This window comes from Trachemys scripta, chromosome 5 (genome assembly GCF_013100865.1).
Source record: "Trachemys scripta elegans isolate TJP31775 chromosome 5, CAS_Tse_1.0, whole genome shotgun sequence".
Lineage (NCBI taxonomy): Eukaryota > Metazoa > Chordata > Testudines > Emydidae > Trachemys > Trachemys scripta.
In genome coordinates, this window is record NC_048302.1 from 95,377,599 (window position 1) to 95,390,755 (window position 13,157).

Below are 13,157 nucleotides of genomic sequence, written 5' to 3' on the forward strand. Positions count from 1 at the left end.
GAAATGTGTAATTGTGGAAATGAGCCTCCCATCCACCCTGGCCTCTGTGTTATGGTTTGTCAGAGCAGGACTCTCTGAGCCCCAGCTTCACTCCTTACAGCCATTTTGGTTGCAAGTCTCCACCTCCACCCATCTTCCAGTATTGGTCAGCAATAGCTGCATGAAGGGGGCGAGGATTAGTCTGAAGCGGATTGCTCCTCAGGGCCATTTTAGATGCAACAGCCCTGGTCTGATGAAACACAACACACTTGTCAGTCAGATCAGGACAGCTTCTGGTGAATCAGTTAAGTTCAGGACTCAAAGGTGATGGGGGAGGCTAAAGGAAAAGGGGTTGGCTGACTAGGGATTCTCTGGGCTGCCTGGAAGCCACCTGCCCAAGCAGCCAGTCAACGGCGCGGTAGCTGGGAAGGGAGTGTGACTGAGAAGTTAGTGTAGTAGTTGAGGAGCTGGGCTGTCTGCTGCACCGCCATGATCTTCCCCCAGCACATCCCAAATTTTCCATCACCACCACCAAAGCTCTTCCCTGCTAACTATTCTCCTGCGGCACAAATCTAATCCTTACAGAGCTCCAGCACCTCCCCGCAACATGCTCCTCTCCCACACAGCTCCTAGGTCCACTTCATCCCCAGCACTGCTCTGCCAAGTGGTGGATTTTCCATCTTTGCTGTTGTCAAGAGTGGATGCCTTTCTGGAAGATATGCTTTAGTCAATTTCAAGTTTCTTGGCTCAGTACAGAGGTAAATGGGTGAAATGTAATGGTCTGTGATATATAGAAGGTCAGATTACATGATCTAATTGTTCCTTCTGGCATTAAACTCTATGGAGCTATGACTAGCATCCTTCCCCACCTACCCATACAGAGAGCACAATTCTGGCCATCTTTTTGCCCAACCTACCTACCATGCCCCCAGCTTATCTAACACTCCCCTGCCCCCCAGCAAACTTCGGAAAGACAGTATTGAGGGAGAAATTTTGAGGGGCTCTAGGGAGTGAGCAGAGGCCGTCCTGGAAGTGGTTACTTTACCAAATCTGTCTTTTCTTTCATACAGTAATGTTGTTATAACAGATGGGCAAAGCAAGAACTGCTGCACAAGCAGCTGATTATAGAGTTTTCTGGATGGGCTCAGGTTTAAAACTCTGAATGCAATCAAAGAAAAACTGCTCTCAAAAGCAGACTTTTCTGATCACCCTCAACTCTACAAATCTCAGAGGGTGAAGACAATGTTTGCATTTGAAGACAAGAATTTGAAAATCAGGCCACTTATTTAGGCATCTAAAAATTAACTTGGGAGCCTAGCCACTTTTGAATATCTTGGCCTATGATTTTTTTTTTTTTTTTTTTCAGGAAGGAAGAATATCAGTGTAGCATGTTCACATACTGCAGATGCTGTCTTTGAAAGATTATGGAAGGATATCGGTTTATCTAACAATTAGACTGCAAGTTCAAGGGACAGTACTGTTTTGCTACCCCTAACCTCAGGCCTTCCTGACTGAGGGGGCCGAGGGACGTGCTAGCCCCTGCTTCCCACAGTTCCCATTGGCCAGGAACAGCAAACCGCGGCAAGTGGGAGCTGCGGGGCTCCGTGCCTGCGGACACACCGGCCTGGCCTGCCAGTGGCTTTACCCTGATGGGCCGGGTGCCAAAGGTTGCCGACCCCTAGGCTATATGAACATGAAGTTCTTGAATATGGAGAGTGTTAAGGGGAAAACCTATGGTTGTGCCTGAGTTAAGTCTCTGCAGTGAAGACAAGCCCAAAGCCTCTTTATCAGGTGGAGATACAAGCATCTGTGTTTCAGATGCTAGGTAAGACATCATGTTCAAGGCAGATGCCACTGAAGCACTCGAGGCTGCGAACAGGAATGATAGGAAGCTCTGATTTGGGGGCCTCAGGAGATCTGAAATGCTCCACCCTCTTCAGGTAGACTGGGGTAATGTCTGCAGAAGAGAGAGACATGCCAGCCAGTGCAATCAGGGCTCTTCTCTGAATGTTGAATCCTGAAGAAGACATGAGACAAGTAATGAAAAAACAGTCTCTGTGCATTAAGAGAAGGTGCCAAGGCTATTAACTTAGAGACAGAACGTGCCATTTGGAAGTAACTTTTGAGACTCTCAGGGCATGGAATGCGCTGAAGGAATCTCAACACTTGAGGAAAATGAGGTCCATGACCTACAAGTGCACTAAAACAGTCAATATACTAGGAATGTGGTACCTGAAAAATCTTCCTTGAAATACATAGGAGCCAAAGGCTTTGGTGTTAAGGCATCAAAGAAGACATCAGCACTGCAATGAGCCACTCTAGGACACTTGGGAACTTTAGGGGAACAGGTAAAATTAATAAGACAAGACAGGAATACAATTAGAGCCAAAATCTAGGAGTGGTGGAGGGTGGATCTAGCCATGTCTGAGTGTGCTTGGGTGACTGTTTTCTCAGAAAGGAACTGAAGTGGGATGTTTTAGGGCTTGTCTACATTGGCACTTTATAGCACTGAAACTTGCAGCTCTCAGGGGGGTGTTTTTTCCACACCCCTGAGCGAGAAAGTTGCAGCGCTGTAAAGTGCCAGTATAGACAGTGCACTAGCACTAGGAGCCATGCTCCCAGCGCTGGTAGCTATTCCCCTTGTGGAGGTGGTGGGTGTGGGTTGTGGTGTGTTTTTTTTTTTTTTTAAGAGCACTGGGAGAGCTTTCTCCCAGCGCTGCTCTGCAACTACACAAGCCACGTTAAAGTGCTGCTGCTGTAGCGCTTTAACGTTGCTAGTGAAGATGTGCCCTTAGAAGGCACCGAGATAGCAGTAGAATGGGGCTGAACTACTGGTGCTTCAAAGAACCAAATACCAATTTATACAAGGGAAGGTCCAGCCTGCCTCATGCTAGGGAGCTGAGTCCAAACCAGTAGGAATTTAGTCATATGCCACCTTTCGAGAACATTGGGCTAGATCACCAGGGCTATCGTCCCTACTCTTGCAAAAATACCATATGACAGAATAACTTTCTCCCCATTATCAGCATAGATGCTAGTTTGCTCTTCTGCTCCAATAAGGAGGGAAGGTTCAAGTCTTTCCATTGCCTCAGCAGAATGCTTCAAACAGAGTAAAAGGTTATTGTTGTTAGCATATACTTTCTGAGATTTTTCCATATTGGGATTATCCTCATTGAGACACTAGGTAAGAGGAAAATGTGGGGCTCTGGTAAGCTTCATGTAAACCCTATTATCCAGAAGGGAAAAAGTCTTTAGAATCTGGCCCTAAAACTGTTGTAATTACCATTTCAGTAAGATTTGATGTGGAAAGACAGACTCTGTTACCTGCTGAAGATGCCAACAATCACAGGCCTAATGACCTCATTCTTTAGTCCTGTGAAAATCCTAGAAATGTAGGTCTGAAGGGACCTCGAGACATTGAGTCCAGCCCCTAAAGTAAGTTTACTTGGTCCTGCCTCAGTGCAGGGGTTTGGACTTATCATAGGACTGGAAGGGATCTCAAGAGGTCATCTAGTCCAGTCCCCTGCACTCATGGCAGGACTAAGGCCTGGTCTACACTACGAGGTTAGGTCGAATTTAGCCATGTTAGGTCGATTTTTTTTTTTTATAATGAATGTGTCTACACAACCAACCCCGATCCACCGACCTAAAGGGCTCTTAAAATCAACTGCTGAACTCCTCTCTTACGAGGGGAGTAGTGCTAAAATCGACCTTCCTGGGTCTCATTTGGGGTACTGTAGCCGCAGCACTGTGCAATTTGATGGTATTGGCCTCTGGGAGCTATCCCAGAGTGCTCCAATGTGACCGCTCTGGACAGCACTTTCAACTCTGATGTACTAGCCAGATGCACCGGGAACTCTTGAGTTTCATTTCCTGTTTGGTCAGCGTGGCGACCTTAGCAGAACAGGTGACCATGCAGTCCCAGAATTGCAAACAAGTTCCAGCATAGAGCGAACAGGAGAAACTGGATCTGATTGCTGTATGGCAGTGTTTCCCAAACTGGGGTTCGTGAACCCCTGGGGGTTCACAAAATGTTACAGGGGGTTCCCTAATGGTGGACAGAGCTGTCCCTAGGGACCCCGGGCAGCACGGGGCCAGCAGCCCCGAGCCCCTGGACTCCTAAGAGCTAAGCAGATCAAAGCAAGCCTATCTATCACACTGAGGAGATTTAACCTTCAAGACTCCTTTTAAGAAATGGAAAGGGAGATAGATATTTTTTTGCTGTTTTTAAAAGTAAATAGGCAGCTAGTATTGTTTTTTAAATTATTATGAACAAGTTTAAGCTTTGTTGTAACTTGCATTGTTTGCCTGGACTGCTCAAGACCTGAATGCTTGTGTAGGAGGAACTCTTTGAGTTGGCTTCTTAAATACCTTCACACTGTTTCACATCTGATACTCCTTGATGAAGCATAGGAGCCTTGTCTTATAACAGGCTTATTCAAAGGGATACAAGCTACAGAAGTGAGATCTTGGAAGAGTGTTGCTGTTTTCATAATGTAATCAAAATACTGTAATAATAAATAGTGTGTAATAAACATGTCATAAAACAAATTTTATATTTCCAAGATCACTGCTTTTATAATTTATACTCAAGTAAAGGAGAAAATCCCTGGAAATATTCATTTTTAGGAGGGAGTTCGTGAGACTTGACATTTTAGTGAAAGGGGTTCACAGGTTGTTAAAGTTTGGGAACCACTGCTGTATGGGAAGAAGAATCTATGCAGGCAGAACTCCGATCCAGCAGAAGAAATGCTGTTATATATGCCAAAATCGCACAGGGCATGGTGGACAGAGGCTACACCAGGGATGCACAGCAGTGCCGCATGAAAATTAAGGGGCTCAGGCAAGCCTACCACAAGACAAAGGAGGCAAACGGTGGCTCCGGGTCAGAGCCCCAGACAAGCCACTTCTATGATCAGCTGCATGAGATTCTGGGGTGGGGGCGACCCTACCAGTACCCCACCACTGTCTGTGGACACCTGCAAGGGGGAAGCCTCATGCAACATGGATGAGGATTTTGTGGATGAGGAGGAGGGGGAGGAGAATGCGCAACAGGCAAGCGGAGAATCCGTTCTACCCAGCAGCCAGAATCTTTTCCTCAGCCTGGAGCCAATACCCTCCCAGGGCCTATTTTCCCAGACCCTAAAGGTGGAGAAGACACCTCTGGTGAGTGCACATTTGTAACAACACTACAGGGGTTAAAAGTAATTGTGTTTGATTTGCCCTGAAGAATTGGGATGCATTCGCAGACAGTATAGCTACTGGAAAAGTCTGTTAACATGTCTGGGGATGGAGCGGGAATCCTCCAGGGACATCTCCATGAAGCTCTCCTGGAGGTACTCCGAAAGCCTTTGCATAAGGTTTCTGAGGAGGGCTGCCTTATTTTTGTCCTCCACTGTAGGACACTTTACCATGCCACGCCAGTAGCAAGTGGTCTGAAATCATTGCAGCACAAAGCATGGCAGCAGGGCTGACGGGCGTGTGTGGGGGGGAAAGCTGGTACAAATTACCGGGGCCCAGCGGTCCGGAAGGGGGTCCGGGGCCTGGCTCCCCCCCCCTTGTTGGCCCTGTTTAGCCGATCCGCCCTTGCTGTGGGGCCCTGAAAAAATCTTTTCACTGGGGCCCGAACCCACACTTTGGTGGCCCTGCATGGCAGCAAATGGTCCTGGGTTTTGGTCACATTCATGCAACATTCAGTCTTTGTTTCTGTGTCAGCCTCAGGAGAGTGATATCATTCATGGTCACCTGGTTGAAATAGGGGAATTTTTGTAAGGGAACAGTAATCCCCTCTGTTTGATCCTCGACACATTAAACCCTGGGCATGCTGGGCTGTTTGCGCTTGGCTAAAAGGGATCATCCCGGAGAATAGCCACGAAGGGGAAAAGGAGAGGGGTGTGCTGCACATCCACCCAAAACCACAGCCCCTCCTTTTAAACAGCAAACCCAACCAGCATTGGTTACTATGAGAAAGGAGGGCGCTGCAGTTTGAAACCATTCCTAAGTGTTATGAACACGGAAGAAGCCAACCCCACGTAGCCTTTGGCTTACCATTACTGCCTGCAAACAGAATTTTGTTGCCCAGCCATGTGTGATGTGTCACCATACCGGCAGGTGCTCAATATAAAAGGCAAAATGTGACCTTGTACCTAAAGCACATGTGCGGTCTGTTGTGAATTGCTTGATTCACTGTGAAAGTCACATTTCTGAGAACAAAAGGGAATCTTCTTAAAATCTACTCTCCCTTTCCCCTCCTGCCGCTGCAAATGTTTCTGTGCTCCCCGCATCAACTCTGTCCCTGAGGTTATCGCAGATTAGAAGGCAAAAAAAACGCACTCACGATGACATGTTTTCAGAGCTCATGCAGTCCTCCGGCACTGATAGGGCACAACTGAATGCATGGAGGCAGTTGGTGGCAGAGGCCAGGAAAGCATACAGTGAGCGTGAGCGGAACCTACAGGAGGAGATGCTGAGGCTAATGGGGGAGCAAACTGATATGCTCGGGCATCTATTGGAGCTGCAGGAAAGCCAACAAGAGCACAGACCCCCGCTGCAGCTATTGTATAATTATCTGCCCTCCTTATCAAGTTCCATATCCTCCTCACCCAGACACCCAAGAATGGGGCGGGGGGGGGAGGCTCCGGGCACCCTGCCACTCAACTCCAGGGGATGGCCCAAGCAGCTTTGATTTGTAGTGTGGCTACAATAAGCAATGTGGCCTTGACCTTCCCTCCTCCCCGAACCTTCCCCATTATCAAATCCTTTGTACACCCGGGCTACCTTTTACTAGTCAGCGTTGTCAGTGATCTCAAGTTTTTTTTTAATAAATAAAGAATGAATGGATTCAGAACACTAGGGACTTCATTTCCTGTGCCAGCTGTGGTTGAAGGGGGATTGGCTTACAGGGAAGTACATTCACCAAAGGGGGCAGCTTTGCATCAAGGACAAACACACACAACTGTTACACCATAGCTTGGTCAGTCATGAAACTGTTTTTCAAAGCCTCTCTGATGCACAGTGCACCTCGGTGTGCTCTTCTAATTGCCCTGGTGTCTGGCTGTTCAAAATTGGCCGCCAGGTGATTTGCCTCAACCTCCCACGCTGCCATAAATGTTTCCCCCTTACTCTCACAGATATTGCTGCTTGCTGTGTGCTTCATAATAACAAGGGAATATTACCTTCGCTGCAATCTAACCTCCTCAGCAAACTGTATCAGCACTCCTTTAAATGTCCAAGGGCACATTCTGCACTTGTTCAGCCTATAGTTGAACTGCTGCTTACTGCTGTCCAGGCTACCTGTGTACGGCTTCATGAGCCATGGGAGCAAGGGGTAGGCTGGGTCCTCAAGGATAACTAATAGCATTTCAACATCCCCAACAGTAATTTTCTGGTCTGGGAAGTAAGTCCCTTCTTGCAGCTGTCTGAACAGGCCGGAGTTCTGAAAGATGCGAGCGTCATGCACCTTTCCCGACCATCCCACCTTGATGTCGGTGAAATGGCCCTTGTGATCCACCAGTGCTTTCAACATACCTAAGAAGTAACTCTTGTGGTTTATGTACTGTTTGGCAAGGTGGTCCGGTGCCAAGATAGGGATATGTGTTCCGTCTATCGCCCCACCACAGTTAGGGAACCCCATTGCAGCAAAGCCATCCACTATGCTCTGCACATTTCCCAGGGTCACTACCCTTCTTAGCAAAAGGGTATTGAGTGCCCTGGCTACTTGGATCACAGCAGTCCCTAGGTAGATTTGCCCACTCCAAACTGATTTTCGATTGACCAGTAGTAGCCAGGCGTTGCAAGCTTCCACAGGGCTATCGCCACTTACTTCTCAACTGTCAGGGCAGGTCTCATCTTGGTATTCCTGCGCTTCATGGTGGGGGAAAGCAACTCACACAGTTCCATGAAAGTGGCCTTATGCATGCAAAAGTTTTGCAGCCACTGGGAATCATCCCCTACCTTCAACACTATACAGTCCCACCAGTCTGTGCTTGTTGGCTGGGCCCAGAATCGGCATTCCACTGTATCAACATGCCACAATGCTGCCATGATATCCTGTTGTCACATCCTGTGCTTTCAGGAATGTCTGTGTCCATGTCTTCCTCAGAAACTTCCTCGTGCTGGCGGCTCCGAGCTAGGCTCTGCGCGCACTGCAGGATAATGCACGAGGTGTTTACAATGCTCACAACAGCAGTATGCAGCTGAGCCCGCTCCATGCTATGGCATCTGCACAGATAACCCAGGAAAAAGACACAAAATGATTGTTTGCTGTTGCTTTCAAGGAGGGAGGGAGAGGAGAGAACAGCCTCTCCCATAGTAGCTTTTTCCACCTTCTGAAATAAAAAATTGTCTCTGATATATTCCAAGAACTTGTTGGATAATCTGTGCCCTGCTGTGTTATTTTCCCAACAGATGTCTGAGTTGAAGTCCCCCATCACCACCAAATCCTGTGCTTTGGATGATTGAATGACTTGAATATGAGATAATTAGGGCTGTAATTGCTGGCATCTTCAGCAGGTAAGAGTCTGTCTTTCAATATCAAACCTTACTGAAATGATCATTATAGAAGTTTTTAAAGGCCAGATTCTGCTTCTTTGGACAGCCATTGGAGCTTTGTAAAGAATGAAGGATTGAAGTCTATGTATGTTTTAGGTCAGAAAAACATTGATATCCTTTTATATGTAAAAAGTGGGTTTTATTAAAGCTACTAAAAGTTAACAAATCACATATTGATGTGCCTATCTTTGAAATAGTTGAATGAAGTGGAAAAGTTTTGGTATCAAAAACATTTATTGGATGTAGAGTACAGTAATTTATATATTTGTATAATATTTATCAGAGGCTCTTATGGCTCATCAGGACCAAATGTAGTGCCCCTCCATCATTTTAATGCTCAAAATTTATTACAGTTTTTCATCATTTTTGCTTTTCAGCATAGATTAATATCTTCTCTTTAATATGGATATTCCTCAAAAACTTTATTTACATTTACTCATATTCAAGTTGTATGTTTTACTCACGTTCACATTAATTGTATTAGTTTTCTTTTCCAGTAAATCAAATTAGGATTGTACTGAGTCCTCAGTCCGTGAGAGTAGTGACATTAGGCATGAATGAATAATTTACAAGCATAAGCACAGCCATACTGGGCCGGACCATTGATTCCATCTTGTCCAGTATCCTGTCTCTGAGAGTGGCCAGTGCCAAATGCTTCAGACGGAATAAGACTAGTGAATTTCTTTTGGTTGAAGAGATTTACCAACCTCATTATTTCTTTTCTGTAATCTTTTTCTATTTGACTTTTCTGCAATTTTGCTACTCTGATAGTGCAGTATATCTGACTATTAATGATCTTTTACTTGGTGTTCCATCAAATCTGTATTAATCTTAAAGGATCTACCTGTTTTGGGAAGTGGATGTGAAGTTTGATTGGGATGGTGTGGTAGAAGGTATGTGTATTCTATTCTGGCAGTGATCCTTATGGTGCAAAAATGCCTGCTCGTTCAGTGAGTCAGGTACATTTTGCAGGACCATGAAAGACTTTTTCTTGATAATCTCAAAGGCTCAGATTCTGAAGGTAAAATCCAAGTAAATATTTAGTGGTTGATTTAATAGGCTCATAAAGAGCATTCCATGGATGTCTTCCTCTAAATCTCAGTATTCTGTATTTTTGGACATTACCAAGGTTCTTCCTTGCCCATCTTGAGAACAATGTTTCCAAGTCTTTAAAGGATTCTCTGCTAAGCCTACCTTGTTCCTTCAGTTGGTTTCTGCAGATATTTTGGTATGTTGAAACACTAAAGTCAGTGATATTTATTTTACCTAAAAAAGGGCTTTTACAAATTGGATAACTTTGGTGTGTATTTCTCTTTCCACCACAGCACAACACATTCTTCCTTCTGGCCATGGATTGGTTCTTTTCACAAGCCATCAACACTTATTTGCCCATACCCCACCAGCTTCTTATCTGAGCTACTCAGCCTAGTCAAGCCAAGTACCAGAGTTAGCTAGGGTCATTGTCCTTCATCGGCCATGTAGATGACACCACCAGAGTTAATATTCATCATGACAACCAATACATTCTCCCAGGTAGCCTCAGGGAGCTACTCAGTGCTTAATTTGTGCCAGGGCTGAGCCCAGGCACTCTGGGCTTGGCAGTTCATAGCCCCGCACCTCTAGGCTTGCCATGTCCGTTATGAAATTTAAAAAACTGCTTGCACCCTGACACCTCTTTCATTACAAATTAAGCACTGGAGCTACTCAATTATCTAGGCCTCTGTATGGCTCTCATCACTTGTATCTGAGTGCTGTGATACATCCGAGACTAAATTTGTACCCTGGGTATTAACATTAGGGGCATAGTAACTGTGTCCCTATCTTGGTCTGACCTTTACCTCCGCCAAACCAAGGACATGATCGTTTCATTCTTCAACTAAGAAAAGAATATCCCAACTTAATCCAGGCCCAGAGACTCTATTTATGAGTTTCCAGAACATCCTGGTGGAAAAAGCTATACATCTGAAAAGTTAAATATGGTGAATGGTTCAGATAAAATCAAATACTATCCTTTTACCATTGATGTACTGGCCCTGAAACATCCTGTACCTCCACATCACTCTCACGTATGCAAAAAGATTATAATTAGAAAACTTGAACACTGGTCTATCAATCCCTTTGAGGCTTGCAGTAGTCCAATTAGTACTAATGCTGCAGATAAATAATGTTACAAAGTACTGGCTGGACTGTATTTTTATTTTATGTACAGTACAACCATGTATGATAAGATGGTGCGAGTTGCACTGATGGATAATCTCATACTAATGGACAAGAAACGAATGTCCATTTCATCCTCTGCACGTCCTAGCAACCTTCAAAGAGTCTACTATTACGTATTGTTTGTGAGAGATGGTGAAATTAAATGAGTTGCATTAACATGGCTTTTCTTGTACCTCTTGGTTAGACCCTCGAAGGTAGTAATGGACAGTTACTTCTCCACTTGCAGAGATCCACAGGTTTATTTCTAGTTTCCCCTCCTATTCAATACATCTGATTTACTGCTAGGGGAAATAATAGGGTGCCTTAAGCTCTAATATCTGCAATATATAGGTGACACTAATTCATGTCTTTGTCCTTGATGTAAATAAGCTCCTAGAGGAAGGGCACCTGGCTCAATTCAACCCTGGTAAGGCTGAGCTGATACTGGCAGAAGTGACCATAGTCACTATTATAGGCATCTGCCCCTCCAGTCATCAAGGTGGTGGTACAGAATCTTTAGGTCAGCAAGACTCAATTGTTGCTCTTAAATGTTCTGAAAAGCAACAGGAACTAGAAACACCACCTTTCATCTTTGACTAGGCGAATGCAACCTTAATCAGAATTATAAAACAAAACGGGTGTGTGTAACATATACACACAAACACATATTTTATTTTCACAAGTAAACGGAGAGAGAAACAAACCTATAACAAGAGCCAGTGAATTTTATGACAGACTGGCAACTCATGGTGCTGTATCCCTCCAACATATTTTAAAATCTCACTGTTTATTTTAATAACATTACATTAACATTAATGTTGCATTAGAGGAAGATTTTTTTGTATTTATTTTTATGTAATTATAGAAACACTGAAATATGAAAACACTAATGTATTTATAAAGTGGTGTTGGGTGGCCCCTATTTGTATTACTGTTGGATGTCTCAATCAGTTTTTTCCAGAATAATTGTAGTGTGGATTAGACTGGTTAAAGGATCGCCATACAAACAAGGGGGTGACCCTTAGAGTATATTTATTTATAGAAATGTACTATACACTGAAAATTGGGAATGAAGGATTTTATAGTGAAACACAAAAGATTCAGGCATGAAGATATGAGGAGACATGGGGCGATTCTTGGGAGAAGGAGAAACACACCCACCCACGCAGATTTAATACCTTTTATTGTTTCTAGTGCTCAGATACCCGCTTGCTGGGTACCTTAGAGACGACAGGCAGATTCAAATCTTTCTTGCAGAAATTGAAGATCGCGCTGGTAGCAAACACGTTCTTACTGTTTTCCTTTCATCTCTGTAGCCAGGCCCCGCAGCCTGATCTTCCCAGGATCCGGCTAGCTGCAAAACTAGCAGCAAACACAGGGCGTCGCCCTCCTTCCTAGGCAGAGGACTCAAGTCAACCACGTTCCCAACGCTCCGGGTGCTGCAGCTCTTTCTGCGCCGGGCGGTGGCGAGGGAGGAGGGACTGGAGAAGGAGGAGGAGCCGCAGCCGCAGCCACAGGCCGGAATTGTTTCCTGGGCTAAGCGCAGCAAGCTGGGAAAGCGTTTCCGGAAGGCTGGCTACATCCCGCAGCTGATTTTGGACGCCTGTGGTGTGGGCGAGAGACGGCGAGAGGAGGGAGTAGCGCAAGCGGCGGGAGGCGCAGGGGTAAGTGTGGCGAGGCAGAGCGCAGCGGCCAGGTGCGCTCCGGCTCCTCTTCGCCTGGGCTCGCTGGGCTGCGCTCGGCGCGTACGTGGGGCGAGCCGGGGAAGGGCAGGACGTGCCGGTGGGGCTGCGCCCGCGGGAGAACCTGGGCTCCGCTCTCTGCCAGCTGCAGCTGCTGCAGCAGCGGTGCCCCGTGCTCGGTGGACGCGCCTCGCTCACCGTCGCTCTCCCTGCAGCGGCTGTGGGCGCAGGGCGCGCCCGGGGTCGGAGAAGGTGGTGGGGGGGGGGACATCACCGGCTCTGTCCTACCGGCCCCACAGACTGGCTGCCTCTCCTGGCCGTTAGCTAGGGGGGTAGGGCGGGTGGTGGGCTGGGAGGGAGCCGCAGCCCCTGCATGTGTGTGCGCGCAGCAGAGGAGCCAGGCAGAGCTGAGCTGTCCCCGGGGGGGATGTGAGGGCAAGGGAAAGTGCGGGGCTTAAAAAGCAAGGGGGAGATTAGGCGCTGTAGGTATGAAATGAGGGGGAGAAGGAAGTGAAAGGGATTTCCAGTAGACATGGCTTTATAGCCCACGATCTCCTCTCCAGCCTTATCCGTGCGGAGGCCCACAGGAAGAGGAGTGGGGTGTGATGAGTATATGAGGACCGAGAGGTGGTGCAGAGCGCACACAATGTAGAAGTCATTTGAACAGTGAATGTAGAAGAAAGTGACCCCTGGATGCATATTGGGGTGTTTTGGAATTTGGCTTTTCCTTTTATTTAAAGAAGGCAC

At 46.3% G+C, this 13,157-nt stretch overlaps 1 protein-coding gene across 9 annotated transcripts in view; it reads left to right on the plus strand.

The window, feature by feature from the left end:
- The first annotated feature begins 12,275 nt into the window (after positions 1 to 12,275).
- The window catches only part of APBB2 (amyloid beta precursor protein binding family B member 2), a 343,676-nt gene continuing 342,794 nt past the window's right edge, over positions 12,276 to 13,157 (plus strand). For all 9 annotated transcript variants that reach the window (XM_034771095.1, XM_034771094.1, XM_034771089.1 and 6 more), the window contains exon 1: positions 12,276 to 12,392. The gene's annotated coding sequence lies outside the window, so the exon portion shown is untranslated. The remainder of the gene's footprint in view (positions 12,393 to 13,157) is intronic.